The sequence below is a fragment of the Triticum urartu genome, chromosome 5A (genome assembly GCF_056163025.1).
Source record: "Triticum urartu cultivar PI428250 chromosome 5A, HENAU_Tu73, whole genome shotgun sequence".
Taxonomy (NCBI): domain Eukaryota; kingdom Viridiplantae; phylum Streptophyta; class Magnoliopsida; order Poales; family Poaceae; genus Triticum; species Triticum urartu.
The window spans coordinates 396,280,870-396,296,346 of record NC_141877.1 but is presented as its reverse complement, the minus strand read 5'-3'; positions in this window follow the sequence as shown (position 1 = coordinate 396,296,346).

Sequence of the window (15,477 nt, the reverse complement as noted above, 5' to 3'; positions counted from 1 at the left end):
TGAAATCATTTTGGTATTTTAAAATGATTTTTATTGGATTTTAGTAGGGCAGTAGCACTCTTCGAATTATTTGAATTTTTCTGGATTTTATTTGACGCTAGAAAAATGTTCACGTTATAGGAAATCTTTTTCTGAAAATTTTGATATATTATATGCCTATATAATATTTTTATTTATTTCGTTATTTTTATTTTTCTAGAAAAATGGTTAAAAAAATCTTCTCCCCGAACTGGGCCGGCCCAGCCGAAGCGAGGCCAAGGCCCAACTCCGCGCCGCCTCGCCCGTCGTCCCCGACCGGGACTCCTCCCGAGTCTGCCACCGCGCCGCCATGCTCGCCGTGCCCGCCGCGGCCTCCTTTGCCCCCCTCCCGCACGCCACCTTGCCGCCCCTCCCTCCATAAAAGCCCGAGGCCCCGCCTCGCCTCCTCTCGCTTCGTTGTCGCCGCCCTCGCAGATCGCCGCCGCCGCCCTCGCAGATCGCCACCACCGCAAGCGAGCTGCTCGCCGCCGCACCGCACCCCGCCGCCTCTCGCCTCGCGCCGCCGCCGCTGCTAGCTCCGCTGCCCCGCGTCGCCTTCCCGCGCCGTGTAGCCACCGCCCCACCCCGCCGTCGCCGTAGATCTCGCCGGAGATCGCCGGAAACCGCCACCGCCGGGTTTTCGCCGTTAACCGCCCCGAACCGACCGAGCCGGTATAACCGCTATAAAACCCTCCCCGGTTTTTCTTTGTTTATTTATTTATATAGATCGGCTTTTCTTTTAGATCGGTTTTTATATTTAGGTTGGTTATTTTGCGAGCATTCATTAGCTAGGGTTAGGCAGCGAACGGATTCATTCGTTAGCGTTCTATAATGAACGTTCGGTATTTAGTTTTTTTCTTTTTCTTTTTTAAATTTCTGGCCAGGGACCTATCTGTGATGATTTTTCTTTACAGATTAGTCCATGTTCTTCAATCGATTACTACTTTTTGCTCGTTAGTCGGAATTAGATGAAACCAACGCCCACTTCTTTGTTATGATCCCCTCTATACAGATAATCAACTTAAACATGTTTTTGAAAGTTTTGAAAATTGAATTAGATCAGATTTGTAATTGAACTTGTGTTGTTCATAACTTGAGTTTTGTAACTCCGTTTGAGTTGATTCTTTTTGCAAATCGAAGCTCTTGACCTAAACTTTCTGATAAGGCCAAATTCACATAATTTTGGTAATGTTAGAAATTGTTTTATGTTGCAAGATTTATTTGCTTGGTTTTGATGTTTTTCGAACTGTCTTCTTCGTTCTTCCCGATCTTTTGAGTGATTGCTTATGTGTGGTTACTATGGCTTCCTTACGATAGATTGACTGGAGTGTGACGAGTAGAACTATCAAGAGTTTTGAGTGCGAATCATCTTCATCAACATTGCAGGCAAGTTCACACTTTAATCATATCCCTTTCATACCTAGTTTTTATGCATTAGTTTCACCCTCAAATATTGCATGGTTAGGATTTGATAACATGTGGGTATTGGGAAGTAGTTGATGAGGTAGGAACCTATTGCCCTGCATTCAAACCTTGGGAGTTACTTTTATGTTATGCTATTATTTCCATGCTATGCTCGTAGACGTGGATTGGGATTGAGTGTATTCCATGACAGATGTGAGATTGTTAATTAATGGTTAACTTAAGGTGGCAACTTTAATACACATCTGGGTGGATTGAGGCACCTGGGGTATCCAGTGATTGTCTGTGTTTTTGGAAATCCCAGGGTACCGTGTGATTCTCCTATGGACTGCCACCCAGGCTCAAAGGGATCATAAGATTATTCATGCTGGAAACTTACGTGTGCAGCCACATGCCATTATGGGCTCTGGCATAGTTGAGTAAGTTGTGGGAAACCTTTCCATGATGGGCTAGCAGATGTAGGGGATTGTAGGTTTACCGGCCTATTTATCGGTTAAGGGGACCTCTTCGAAAAGACTCTGTCTCGGTCATCCGTTTCTCAAACATCATGAAGTGCGAGAAATCCAACGGAGGAGATCGAGTCTTGTGGGGAAAAGTGCACAAACCTCTGTAGAGTGTACAAACTAATCATGGTTAGCCATGTCCCCAGTTATGGACATCTTGAGTATCTGGTTCTTGGATTATCATGTTGATCTCATCACTCTAAATTAATTTTTTTGGGTTATTAATTACCTTTTAATTGGGATTGAGATGGGGTTTACCATTCTCAATGTTTTCAACCAACTTTGTAGTTAAATAAAATGTATTCCTTTACAGTAGGGAAAATTGGCTTTTCGCAAAAACATTATAACCATAGAGCTTTTCCACCAGCCATACATGCATGTAGTGATAGCTATTATTCATCATTATTCTATGGTGTGAATTTGCCAGTACATTCAATGTACTGACCCTTTGTGGTTGCAACGTCTCATGTTGCAGGATTTCTTATGACGAGTAAGTGATACGTTAGGGTTACAGTTTCTACACTCAACTTTGCCGTTGGTGTTGATGGGAATCCACAACCTTGTTGTTACTTCCGCTATTTGGATTGAGGTAATAGTATTTATGTTACTTTATACATGTGATTTACCTGTGTTATAAATCCTCGAATACTGTGTGTGTCAGCATACCGATCCAGGGATGACACTAATGCATAGAGACTTGACCGTCTGAGGTCAGGTCGCTACAAGAACAGAGTAACGCCTTAAGCAAGATGACATGATGTAGAGGGATTCTGCCCACCGTCTGAGGTCAGGTCGCTACTAGCTAGTCAACAAATGATTCTGCCTACCAGCCGTTGGATTGACATCCAACATCTGTCGTGTATCTTCTATCTCTTGTTTTGTTCCTCCAGCCGCCCAAACCAAACCACCCCGTCGGTTCCACCTGCTCCTGTCTCCCATGGCTGGCTGCGCCTCCGCCACCCTACCGTACCCTCCAACGTTGGCCAGTCTCTCCCTCTATTCCCCCACACGTCCCGTTATTCTCCAGCGATGTCAACCCCAACATGCACCCTCGTACTCCCTCCGCCCGCGACAGGACCGGCGCATCTTCCACGGCTCCTGTTCATTCCGTCCGAGGCCTCGTCGTCGTCCTCCGCCTTGGTTCGCTCGTCGTGCGTGGTGCGCCACCCTCTTGCGTTGTCAACATCGTCAACAACCGAGAGGAACAAGGAGATGACTGTCCGTGGAGAGGATGACAGTAGGGACCCACTAGAGTCATGACAGTACGCAAGAAAGTGCCTCATTATTACAAGCCCAAAAAATGGTTCCTCCTAATGGTTGGACATCTGGGGCCCACGCTATTGTCAACGTAGTCAATAAATGAGAGAATTACACAGCGAGCGGCTGACAGCAGGGACCCGGCACGTCGCGCAGTTGTTATTTACTTTTTTTTAGGAACAAGCATATGTTATTTATACTAGTTTTAGAGACGTATCAGGGTAACAACGGGGTTGTGCAGGGGTTGTGGCCCGTCTGGCCAGGGTTTTATTTATGTTTACCACATCATGAGCCCAGTTGTGTTTTTTTCTTGCTGAAAATGGTTAGCCCAGTTCTTTTTTTTAAGAAATACCCAACCGAGGCCTACTTGCTTTGTCAGCCCTACTGGGCTGCAAATCTTTCAAGACGAGGAGAATTTCATTCGGCTTGCCCAGAAAATGGGCTATCCATAATTAAAAAAATGGGTTGTACATTTTTAAAACACATCAAACCGGGAATTAGTTTCACTTTTTTTCATTTCAAGATTTTAAATTCCATTGATTTTTATGAGTGGACAATTATTTGGATTTTATATTTATATAAATTTATTTTTCAATTTAGTTTGAATGTGACTCAAAATTTCGGGATTAAAAATAGTTGACTGCATCAAAATATGCAAAATTTCGTATAAGCCACAATATGGGCTGTAGTGCTAACAAAAAGAAGATGGGCTCCGAAAAATCCTTAAGAATTAGCAAATGGGCTGTAAATTATTAGAAATAATGGTAGATGGGTTGTATGTTGTTTTCCAGACATTTGAGGCTGGCTTGTGCGCCTACTATAGGTTGACGAGTACGCTTTCCTAAAAAAAAGTTGATGCACATGCAACGCCTTGTCAACTTAGTCAACACACGAGAGTAGTGACTGTTGGCTGCCCATCCAACGGTCATTGTGCTTCTTCAATCTCTGCTCTTCCTGCTCCAGCCGCTCAAACAAGCGCTCGCGGGACTGCCTGCTCCCTCCTCCCGCGGTCGGCTGTGCTGCCGCGCAGGCCTCACCACCCCACCGTACTCCCATCGCTGGCCTAGCCATCCCTCTACTCACCCACACCTGTTGCTATTCTCCAGCGAGGGTAGACGAACCAGTAAACCCTCGTACTCCCCTCCGTGTGGGAAACAACTGTCGAGTCTTCCCTGGCTTCGTGTCGTTCCCTTCCTAGGCCTAGCCGTCATCCACCGCTCTAGTGCTCTCGGTGCGGTGTGGTCAACGTGGTCAACAAACGACATCCATCGGAAGTGGACTGTACGTGGAGAGTCTGACAGCTGGGTCCATGGCTGCACGCAAGGAAATGCCTCCTTATTACATGCAAAATAATGATTCCTCCACTTGACAGCTGGGACCCACCAAAAGGGCCTCTGTATTTCGTGAAAAAAACATTCCCCCCGCTTATAGCTCGGACCCACTAGCTATATCTTCGCATGCAAGGAATTGCCTCCTTATTACGCACAAAAAAAGAATACCCCCTGCTAGCTAGGACCCACCATAGTGGGAGGCTGACTTGCGGGCCTACTAAGTTGACACGGACGGAGGGCTTTGTCAACTTAGTCAATATGAACGATTCTTGCTCCAGGGATCGTATGATGTCCATCCAATGGTCGTAGTGCTTCTTCAGCCTCTGGTCTTCTTGCTCCAGCTGCCCAAACCAGCGCCGGTCATGCCGCCTGCTCCTGCCTCCCATGGACGTCTCTGCTGCCGTGCGGGCCTGACCGCCCCACCCTACTCCAACCTCTGGCCAGGCCATCCATCTACTCACCCACAACCCCTGTTATTCTGTGGCGACGGCAGCCTCACACCACAGCCGAACCAGTCAACTCTCGTACTCCTCTCCACGTGGGCATCCACTGTCGCGTCTTCCCTGGCTCCGCTTCGTCCCCTTCCTAGGCCTCGCCGTCGTCCACCGCCTTGGTTCTCTTGGCGTGGCGTGGTCAATGTGGTCAAGGAACGACTTCCATCGGAAGAGTACTGTACGTGGAGAGGCTGACAGCTGGGTCCTGTTGGGGAACGTAGTATTTCAAAAAAATTCCTACGATCACCCAAGATCTATCTAGGAGATGCATAACAATGAGAGGGGAAGAGTATGTCTATGTACCCTCGTAGACCGAAAGCGGAAGCATTATGAAACGCTGTTGATGTAGTCGAACGTCTTCACAATCAACCCAATCAAGTACCAAACGTACGGCACCTCCGCAATCTGCACACGTTCAGCTCGGTGACGTCCCTCGTACTCTTGATCCAGCGAAGGCCGAGGGAGAGTTTCGTCAGCACGATGGCGTCATGACGGTGATGATGAAGTTACTGACGCAGGGCTTCGCCTAAGCACTACAACGATATGACCGAGGTCGAAATCTGTGGAGGGGGGCACCGTGATACGTCTCCGTCGTATCTACTTTTCCAAACACTTTTGCCCTTGTTTTGGTCTCTAACTTGCATGATTTGAATGGAACTAACCCGGACTGATGCTGTTTTCAGCAGAATTGCCATTGTGTTATTTTTGTGCAGAAATAAAAGTTCTCGGAATGACCTGAAAATCAACGGAGAATTATTTTGGAATATATAAAAAATACTGGAAGGAAGATCCACGTCAGGGGAGCCTCCACCTGTCCACGAGGGTGGGGGCGCGCCCTACCCCCCTGGGCGCGCCCCTGCCTCGTGGGCCCCTCAACGCTCCACCGTCCTCAACCCTGAATCCATATATTCACTTTCGGTGAGAAAAAAACCAAAGAGAAGGATTCATCGCGTTTTACAATACGGAACCGCCACCAAGCCCTAAACTCTATCGGGAGGGCTGATCTGGAGTCTGTTCGGGGCTCCGGAGAGGGGAATCCGTCGCCATCATCGTCATCAACCTTCCTCCATCACCAATTTCATGATGCTCACCGCCGTGCGTGAGTAATTCCATCGTAGGCTTGCTGGACGATGATGGGTTGGATGAGATATATAATGTAATCGAGTTAGTTTTGTTAGGGTTTGATCCCTATTATCCACTATGTTCTGAGATTGATGTTGCTATGACTTTGCTATGCTTAATGCTTGTCACTAGGGCCCGAGTGCCATGATTTAAGATCTGAACCTATTATGTTTTCATCAATATATGAGAGTTCTTGATCCTATCTTGCAAGTCAATAGTCACCTACTATGTGTTATGATCCGGCAACCCCGAAGTGACAATAATCAGGACCACTCCCGGTGATGACCATAGTTTGAGGAGTTCATGTATTCACTATGTGTTAATGCTTTGGTCCAGTACTCTATTAAAAGGAGGCCTTAATATCCCTTAGTTTCCAATAGGACCCCGCTGTCACGGGAGGGTAGGACAAAAGATGTCATGCAAGTTCTTTTCCATAAGCATATTTGGAATACATGCCTACATTACATTGATGAACTAGAGCTAGTTCTGTGTCACCCTAGGTTATGACTGTTACATGATCGATCGCATCTGGCGTAATTCTCCATCACCGATCCATTGCCTACGAGATTTCCATATATTGTTCTTTGCTTATTTACTTTTCCGTTGCTATTGTTACCATCACTATAAAACACCAAAAATATTACTTTTGCTACCGTTACCTTTACTACCGTTACCACTACTATCATATTGCTTTTCTACTAAATACCTTGCTACAGATATTAAGTTTCCAGGTGTGGTTGAATTGACAACTCAGCTGCTAATACTTGAGAATATTCTTTGGCCCCCCTTGTGTCGAATCAATAAATTTGGGTTGAATACTCTACCCTCGAAAACTATTGCGATCCCCTATACTTGTGGATTATCAAGACTATTTTCTGGTGTCGTTTCCGGGGAGCATAGCTCTATTCTTTGAGTCACTTGGGATTTATATCTGCTTATCATTATGAAGAACTTGAAAGATCCAAGAACCAAGATTTATCCCTCAACTACGAGGGGAGGTAAGGAACTGCCATCTAGCTCTACACTTGATTCACCTTCTGTTTTGAGTAAGCTTGCGACACCTAGACCTGCTTGTGCTATTAATTCTGATATGTCGCATGTTATTGATGATGCCACTTCTGCTATGCATGATACTTATGATGAAACTACTTCTATGCTTGATACTACTGTGCCACTTGCTGAATTTCTTGATGAACAACTTGCTAGGGATAGAGAGAATGAAATTATTGAAATTGATAATATTGATGAAAGTGATGATGAAGATTCTCCCCCTAGATATGAATTGTCTGTTGTTCCTGAGGGTTATGTTATGGATGAAGAAACCGCTAGAGACTTTCTTGCTTGCAATGATAGAAATGATCTTAAGAAATTATTAGTTAAGCTTAAAGAAAAGTCTTTGAAAGCTAGAATGAAATATGACCCTGCTTATGCTACTTTACCTATCTTTGTTACTAATAAGGATTATGATTTCTCTGTTGATCCTGAGATAATTACTTTAGTTGAATCTGATCCTTTCTATGGCTATGAATCTGAAACTGTTGTGGCACATCTTACTAAATTAAATGATATAGCCACCCTGTTCACTAATGATGAGAAAACTCACTATTATTATATCCCTAAATTATTTTCGTTCTCATTAAAGGGTGATGCTAAGATATGGTTTAATTCTCTTGATCCTGGTTGTGTGCGTAGTCCCCAGGATATGATTTATTACTTCTCTGCTAAATATTTCCCCGCTCATAAGAAACAAGCTGCTTTAAGGGAAATATATAATTTTGTGCAAATTGAAGAAGAGAGTCTCCCACAAGCTTGGGGGAGGCTTCTCCAATTACTTAAGGCTTTGCGTGATCATCCTCTCAAGAAAAATGAGATACTTGATATCTTTTATAATGGACTAACCGATGCTTCCAGAGACCACCTGGATAGTTGTGTTGGTTGTGTTTTCAGGGCAAAGAACTATTGATGAAGCTAAAATTCTATTTAATAACATGTTGACTAATGAAAATAATTGGATACTTCCTGATCCAATTCCTGAACCAACTCCTGAGCCAACTCCGAAGAAAAGGGGTATTATATTTCTCAGTCCTGAAGATATGCAAGAGGCAAAGAAATCTATGAAAGAAAAAGGTATTAAAGCTGAAGATGTGAAGAATTTACCTCCTGTTGAAGAAATACATGGTCTTAATTTTCCACCTGTTGAAGAAATACATGGTCCTGATAACCCGACACAGGTAGTAAAGGTAAATTCTCTCTATAGATATGATAAAGGTGAAATCCCTCCTACTAAGTTTGCTAGCCAATGTTTGGATGAATTTGATAACTTTATGGTTAAGCAAGAAGATTTTAATGCTTATGTTGGTAGACAATTGAAACATAATGCTTATATGATTGAACACTTGAGTGATTATATGGCTAATGTTAAAGGTGAACTAAAACTTATTAGTAAACATGCTTCTATGGTTACCACTCAAGTAGAACAAGTACTTAAAGCTCATAATGATTTGCTCAATGAATTAAATAGTAAGAAAAATGATAATGTTGTTAGTGTTATTACTAGAGGTGATAAAATGACTCAGGAACCTTTGTATCCTGAGGGCCATCCTAAGAGAATTGAGCAAGATTCTCAGAGAAATAATATTGATGCACCTAGTCCTTCTAAGAGGAAGAAAAAGAAAAATGATAGGACTTTGCATGCTTCTAGTGAACCTGTTGATGACACACCTAAGAATCCCAATGATATTTCTATTTCTGATGCTGAAACACAATTTGGTAATGAGCATGAACCTAGTGATAATGTTAATAATGATGTTCATGTTGATGCTCAACCTAGTAATGACAATGAAGTAGACATTGAACCTGTTGTTGATCTTGATAACCCACAATCAAAGAATCAATGTTATGATAAGAGAGACTTTGTTGCTAGGAAGCACGGTAAAGAAAGAGAACCATGGGTTCAGAAACCCATGCCTTTTCCTCCTAAACCATCCAAGAAAATGGATGATGAGGATTTTCAGCGCTTTGCTGAAATGATTAGACCTATCTTCTTGCGTATGCGTTTGACTGATATGCTTAAAATGAATCCTTATGCTAAGTACATGAAAGATATTGTTACTAATAAAAGAAAGATACCGGAAGCTAAAATTTCCACCATGCTTGCTAATTGTACTTTTAAGGGTGGAATACCTAAGAAACTAGGAGATCCCAGAGTACCAACTATACCATGCTGCATTAAAAGAAACTATGTTAAAACTGCTTTATGTGATCTTGGAGCCGGTGTTAGTGTTATGCCTCTCTCTTTATATCGTAGACTTGATTTGAATAAGTTGGCACCTACTGAAATATCTTTGCAAATGGATGACAAATCAACTGCTATACCTGTCGGTATTTGTGAGGATGTGCCTGTTGTGGTTGCAAACGTTACCATTTTAACGGACTTTGTTATTCTTGATATTCCCGAGGATGATAGTATGTCTATTATTCTTGGAAGACCCTTTTTGAATACTGCAGGGGCTGTTATTGATTGCACCAAAGGCAATGTCACTTTTCATGTTAATGGTAATGAGCATACGGTACACTTTCCGAGGAAATAACCTCAAGTCCACAGTATCAATTATATTGGAAAACTTCCAACTATTACTATTGGAGGTTTTGAATTTCCTCTTCCTACTGTCAAGAAGAAATATGATATCCTTATTGTTGGGGACATGCATATCCCCGTTGAGGTAACCTAGTGTTTTTCGAAAATTCTCCGGTTCCATGTTATTCGGAATGAGTTTGTTAACAAGACCTGATCAACCTTGTTAGTGGATTCCTTTTGATGAGCATGAGATGGATGAATTTAGAAAACACAACTCTCTGTACCCTCTTTTTACTTTATGTTATTTATATTAAATAAAGAAAAAAATAGTAATTTATGTCTATTTTCTAAATTATCCATGCAATAAAAATACCTCGAAAATAAAAGTTATCCAAATGCCCTGAAATTTAAATATGATTTTTCTGGAATATTTGAGTATATCTGGCACTGAGAACACAGCAGGGGAGCAAGCACCTGGCCACGAGGGTGGAGGGTGCGCCCCTGCCTTGTGGGCCCATGGTGGCTCCCCTCCACTTATTCCAGCCACCACACACTCCTTCTTCCTTCCAAAAAAATCACCAACCAGCTCAAGCACGAGTTCTAGCTCATTTTGCTACAATTTTTCGATCTCCTTGCTCAAAGCACCTCTCACAAAACTGCTTTGGGGGTTTGTTCCTTGGTATGTGACTCCTCCAATGGCCCAATTAGTTTTTGTTCTAGTGCTTTGTTCATTGCGAATTTGTGCTGCCTAGGTGACCATGTTCTTGAGCTTGCATGTCAAATTTTTATGGTTCCAAGTAGTTCTAATGCATGATATAGTCTCTAGGCACTTGTGAGTAGTTGCTATCAATTTTGTTGAGTTTGGTTCACTTTTATTTTGAAGTTACTAAAAATTTCAGAAATTTTCAAAAAAAGATGAAGAGATTTTTGAGGGGCTCTTCGAGTCGAAGCTCGAAGGATAAGCAAAGTGAAGAAGAAGAGAGGCCCAAATATAATCTGGCTCACACCGCAGAGGTTTGGCCGTGTGAATGGCCTTGTGCTGATTTCTTGAGAACAGCCGGGATTTATGATGATTTTTATGAGTTGGCTGAGAATGCAGGCCTCACCGTCTTCCTCCGCGACCAACGCGAATAGTATCTCTTACTCACTAATATCTTTGTGCAAAATTTTCATTTCCATTCTAGGAGGTCACCACCTATGGTGGATTTTTATTTATATGATGAGTATAAGGAGATGACCCTTCGTGAATTTTGTGAGGTTTGCAAGTTGCCCTTTTTGGGCATCATAGAGGAACCACATCATGACGATGTGGATGGGTTTATTGATACCATTGCTGTAGGGGAAACGAGGAAGGTTTCCGGCGCACGAATTACTAGCATACACTTTCCTGTTCTATGTTACTTTGTTATATTTGCTAGTAGATGCTTAATTGGGCGCGGAAACTGTGGAAACTTGAGTGCCCCTGTTATTGTTATTTTGTACCATGCCCTATTTCGTGATGACACATTTAGTATGGGCGCTATTGTTGCAAAGCGGTTAAACCTTAACCGTACTAAGGGCCCCATCTTGGGAGGCATCTTCGCCTCGCGCCTCGCTGCATACTATAACATACCTATTAGGCATTATGAGAAAGAAGAAAAATTGTTGCCTCCTGTTTATCTAGATTATAAGAGTATGGTAGCACATGATTTTATTGTTAAGAATAGGGAAAAGGCGCTTAAGTACAAATTAATATTTAGTAAAAATCATCGTGAGACTATTACCTTGCCTGCTCCTTCCTTTTTTGATTTATCTGCAGGCAAGTACCTTGTTCCGTTGGAGGCCATTCATGCCTACCGGAACCCTACATCAGCTATAGAGCCAGAGCCGTAACCACAATTTGATCCTCCACGACAGTTTGATTACCTGTGGGATCCGGAGGTGATTGCCAACCAATGGCAATCCGAGGCTTCTTCACAGTACGACCCCAGCTATAACTTTGGATATCCGCCAGGCCAGCCGTGGCCATAGACCAACTTAGGCCAAAAGGCTAAGCTTGGGGGAGTACGTATTTCTCACCAACATTACATTCATGTTCACACACTCATTGCTAGTTGTCGGTGCTCATACTTTTTCATTGTATCATCCATGCTAGTTTATTTTCCTTTTTATGCTTTCTTCTTGTGTGTTTAATAAACCTTAAGAAAAACAAAAAAAATTAGTTGTAGCTTTTAATTAGTTTACTTTCCATGCTTGTAGTAGTAACTAAAAAGAAAACCCAAAAAGATTTCTCATTCTTCTTTTGCTTGTTGGGAGCTTTCCCGTGTAAATAGTTTTATTTCTTTTCTTGTTCTCTGGGGGTCGAGAGGAGAAGACCATAATTAAAATTATTGAGTGGCTCTCATATGCATTATTGTTGATCTAACAAAGCGCCCATATTACATTGTCTTCTCTCTTGAATTGAATGCTTGCAGATTCCAGCTTAGTCAAATGCACGTGCACTATTATTATTATCCACACTATTCGGTCATGCAAGTGAAAGGCAATAATGATGATTATATGATGAACTTATTGAGATGACAAAAGCTGGTATGAACTCGACCTCTCTTGTTTTTGTAAATATGATTAGTTCATCATTCCTGATTCAGCCTATTATGAATAAACATGTTTGCAATGACAATTAGAGATTATAGTTGCTTATGCCATGCTTAATTAGCTAGGAGCTTATAATGGTTTACTTTGCGTGCCAACATGCTATTAAAATGGTTGTGATGTGGTATGATAGGGTGGTATCCTCTTTTGAACGATTCGAGTGGCTTGACTTGGCACATGTTCACGCATGTAATTGAAACAAAATCAACATAGCCTCTACAATATTTATGTTCATGGTGCATTATATCCTACTCATGCTTCCATTCGGTGTTTATTAATTTTAATGCATGTTCATGATTGTTGTCACTCTCTAGCTGGTCGCTTCCCAGTCTTTTGCTAGCCTTCACCTGTACTAAGCGGGAATACTGCTTGTGCATCCAATTCCATAAACCCCAAAGTTGTTCCATATGAGTCCACCATACCTACCTATATACGGTATCTACTTGCCGTTCCAAGTAAATTTGTATGTGCCAAACTCTAAACCTTCAAATAAACATTCTGTTTTGTATGCTCGAATAGCTCATGTATCAACTAGGGCTATATGTATCTTCCATGCTAGGTGGGTTATTCTCAAGAGGAGTGGACTCCGCTCCTCACTCACGAGAAAATGGCTGGTCATCGGGATGTACAGTCCCATGCTTTATGCAAATCAAATCAAAATAACTACAAACAAAACTCCCCCGGGACTCTTGTTAGTTGGAGGCACTCGTTGTTTCGAGCAAGCCATGGATTGATGCTTGTTGGTGGAGGGGGAGTATAAACTTTACCATTCTGTTTGGGAACCGTGTGTAGCATGGAAGATATCAAGATCTCTCGGTTGTTATGTTGACAGTGAAAGTATACCGCTCAAAATATTGTTCATATCTATTTCAAAATCGAGCTCTGGCACCTCTACAAATCCCTGCTTCCCTCTGCGAAGGGCCTATCCATTTACTTTTATGTTGAGTCATCATCCTCTTATTAAAAAGCACCAGTTGGAGAGCACCGCTGTCATTTGCATCCATTACTGTTAGTTTACATTGAGTATGACTTGACTGGATCTCTTTTACCATGAATCACAATGTCTAGTCAGTCCTTGATCTTTAAAGGTGCTCTGCATTTATGTTTTGCGGTCTCAGAAAAGGCTAGCAAGATAGCATCTTGTTATATCATATCATGATTGTTTTGAGAAAGTGTTGTCATCCGAGATTTATTATTATTGCTCGCTAGTTGGTCATGCCATTGATATGAGTAAACATGAGACCTAAATATTATTGTGAATATGGTTAGTTCATAATCTTTGCTGAAAACTTGAATGCTGGCTCTACATATTTACAACAACAAGAGCAAACAGAGTTTGTAAAAGTTTTTCTTTATCACTTTCAGTTTATCAACTGAATTGCTTGAGGACAAGCAAAGGTTTAAGCTTGGGGGAGTTGATACGTCTCCGTCATATCTACTTTTCCAAACACTTTTGCCCTTGTTTTGTACTCTAACTTGCATGATTTGAATGGAACTAACCCGGACTGACGCTGTTTTCAGCAAAATCACCATGGTGTTATTTTTGTGAGAAATAAAAGTTCTCAGAATGACATAAAAATCAACGAAGAATTATTTTGGAATATATAAAAAATACTGGAAGGAAGATCCACGTCAGGGGGCCTCCACCTGTCCACGAGGGTGGGGGGCGCACCCTACCCCCCTGGGCACGCCCCCTGCCTCGTGGGCCCCTGACGCTCCACCGACCTCAACCCTGACTCCATATATTCACTTTCAGGGAGAAAAAAACCAGAGAGAAGGATTCATCGCGTTTTACGATACGGAGCCGCCGCCAAGCCCTAAACTCTCTCGGGAGGGCTGATCTGGAGTCTGTTCGGGGCTCCGGAGAGGAGACTCCGTCGCCATCGTCGTCATCAACCTTCCTCCATCACCAATTTCATGATGCTCACTGCCGTGCATGAGTAATTCCATTGTAGGCTTGCTGGACGGTGATGGGTTGGATGAGATTTATCATGTAATCGAGTTAGTTTTGTTAGGGTTTGATCCCTATTATCCACTATGTTCTGAGATTGATGTTGCTATGACTTTGCTATGCTTAATGCTTGTCACTAGGGCCCGAGTGCCATGATTTCAGATCTGAACCTATTATGTTTTCATCAATATATGAGAGTTCTTGATCCTATCTTGCAAGTCAATAGTCACCTACTATGTGTTATGATCCGGCAACCCCGAAGTGACAACAATTGGGACCACTCCCGGTGATGACCGTAGTTTGAGGAGTTCATGTATTCACTATGTGTTAATGCTTTGGTCTGGTACTCTATTATAAGGAGGCCTTAATATCCCTTAGTTTCCAATAGGACCCCGCTGCCATGGGAGGGTAGGACAAAAGATGTCATGCAAGTTCTTTTCCATACGCACGTATGACTATATTCGAAATACATACCTACATTACATTGATGAACTGGAGCTAGTTCTGTGTCACCCTAGGTTATGACTGTTACATGATCGATCGCATCTGGCATAATTCTCCATCACCAATCCATTGCCTACGAGCTTTCCATATATTGTTCTTCGTTTATTTACTTTTCCATTGCTATTGTTATCATCACTATAAAACACCAAAAATATTACTTTTGCTACTGTTACCTTTTACCACCATTACCACTACTATCATATTGCTTTGCTACTAAATACCTCGCTACAGATATTAAGTTTCCAGGTGTGGTTGAATTGACAACTCAGCAGCTAATACTTGAGAATATTCTTTGGCTCTCCTTGTGTCGAATCAATAAATTTGGGTTGAATACTCTACCCTCGAAAACTGTTGCGATCCCCATATACTTGTGGGTTATCACACCGCACACGGCTAAGGCAACTGTCAACTTGTGTGTTCTAGGGTGCCCCTGCCCCCGTATATAAAGGAGCAAGGGGGAGGCCGGCCGGCCCTCATAGGCGCGCCAAGGGGAGGAATCCTCCTCCTAGTAGGAGTAGGGCTCCCCCTTTCCTAGTCCTACTAGGAGAAGAAGGAAGGAGGGGGGAAGAGAAGGAAGGAGGGGGCGCCGCCCCTCCCCTTAGCCCAATTCGGACTAGGCCCATGGGAGGGCGCACAGACAGCCCTTGGCAGCCCCCCTCTCTCTCCC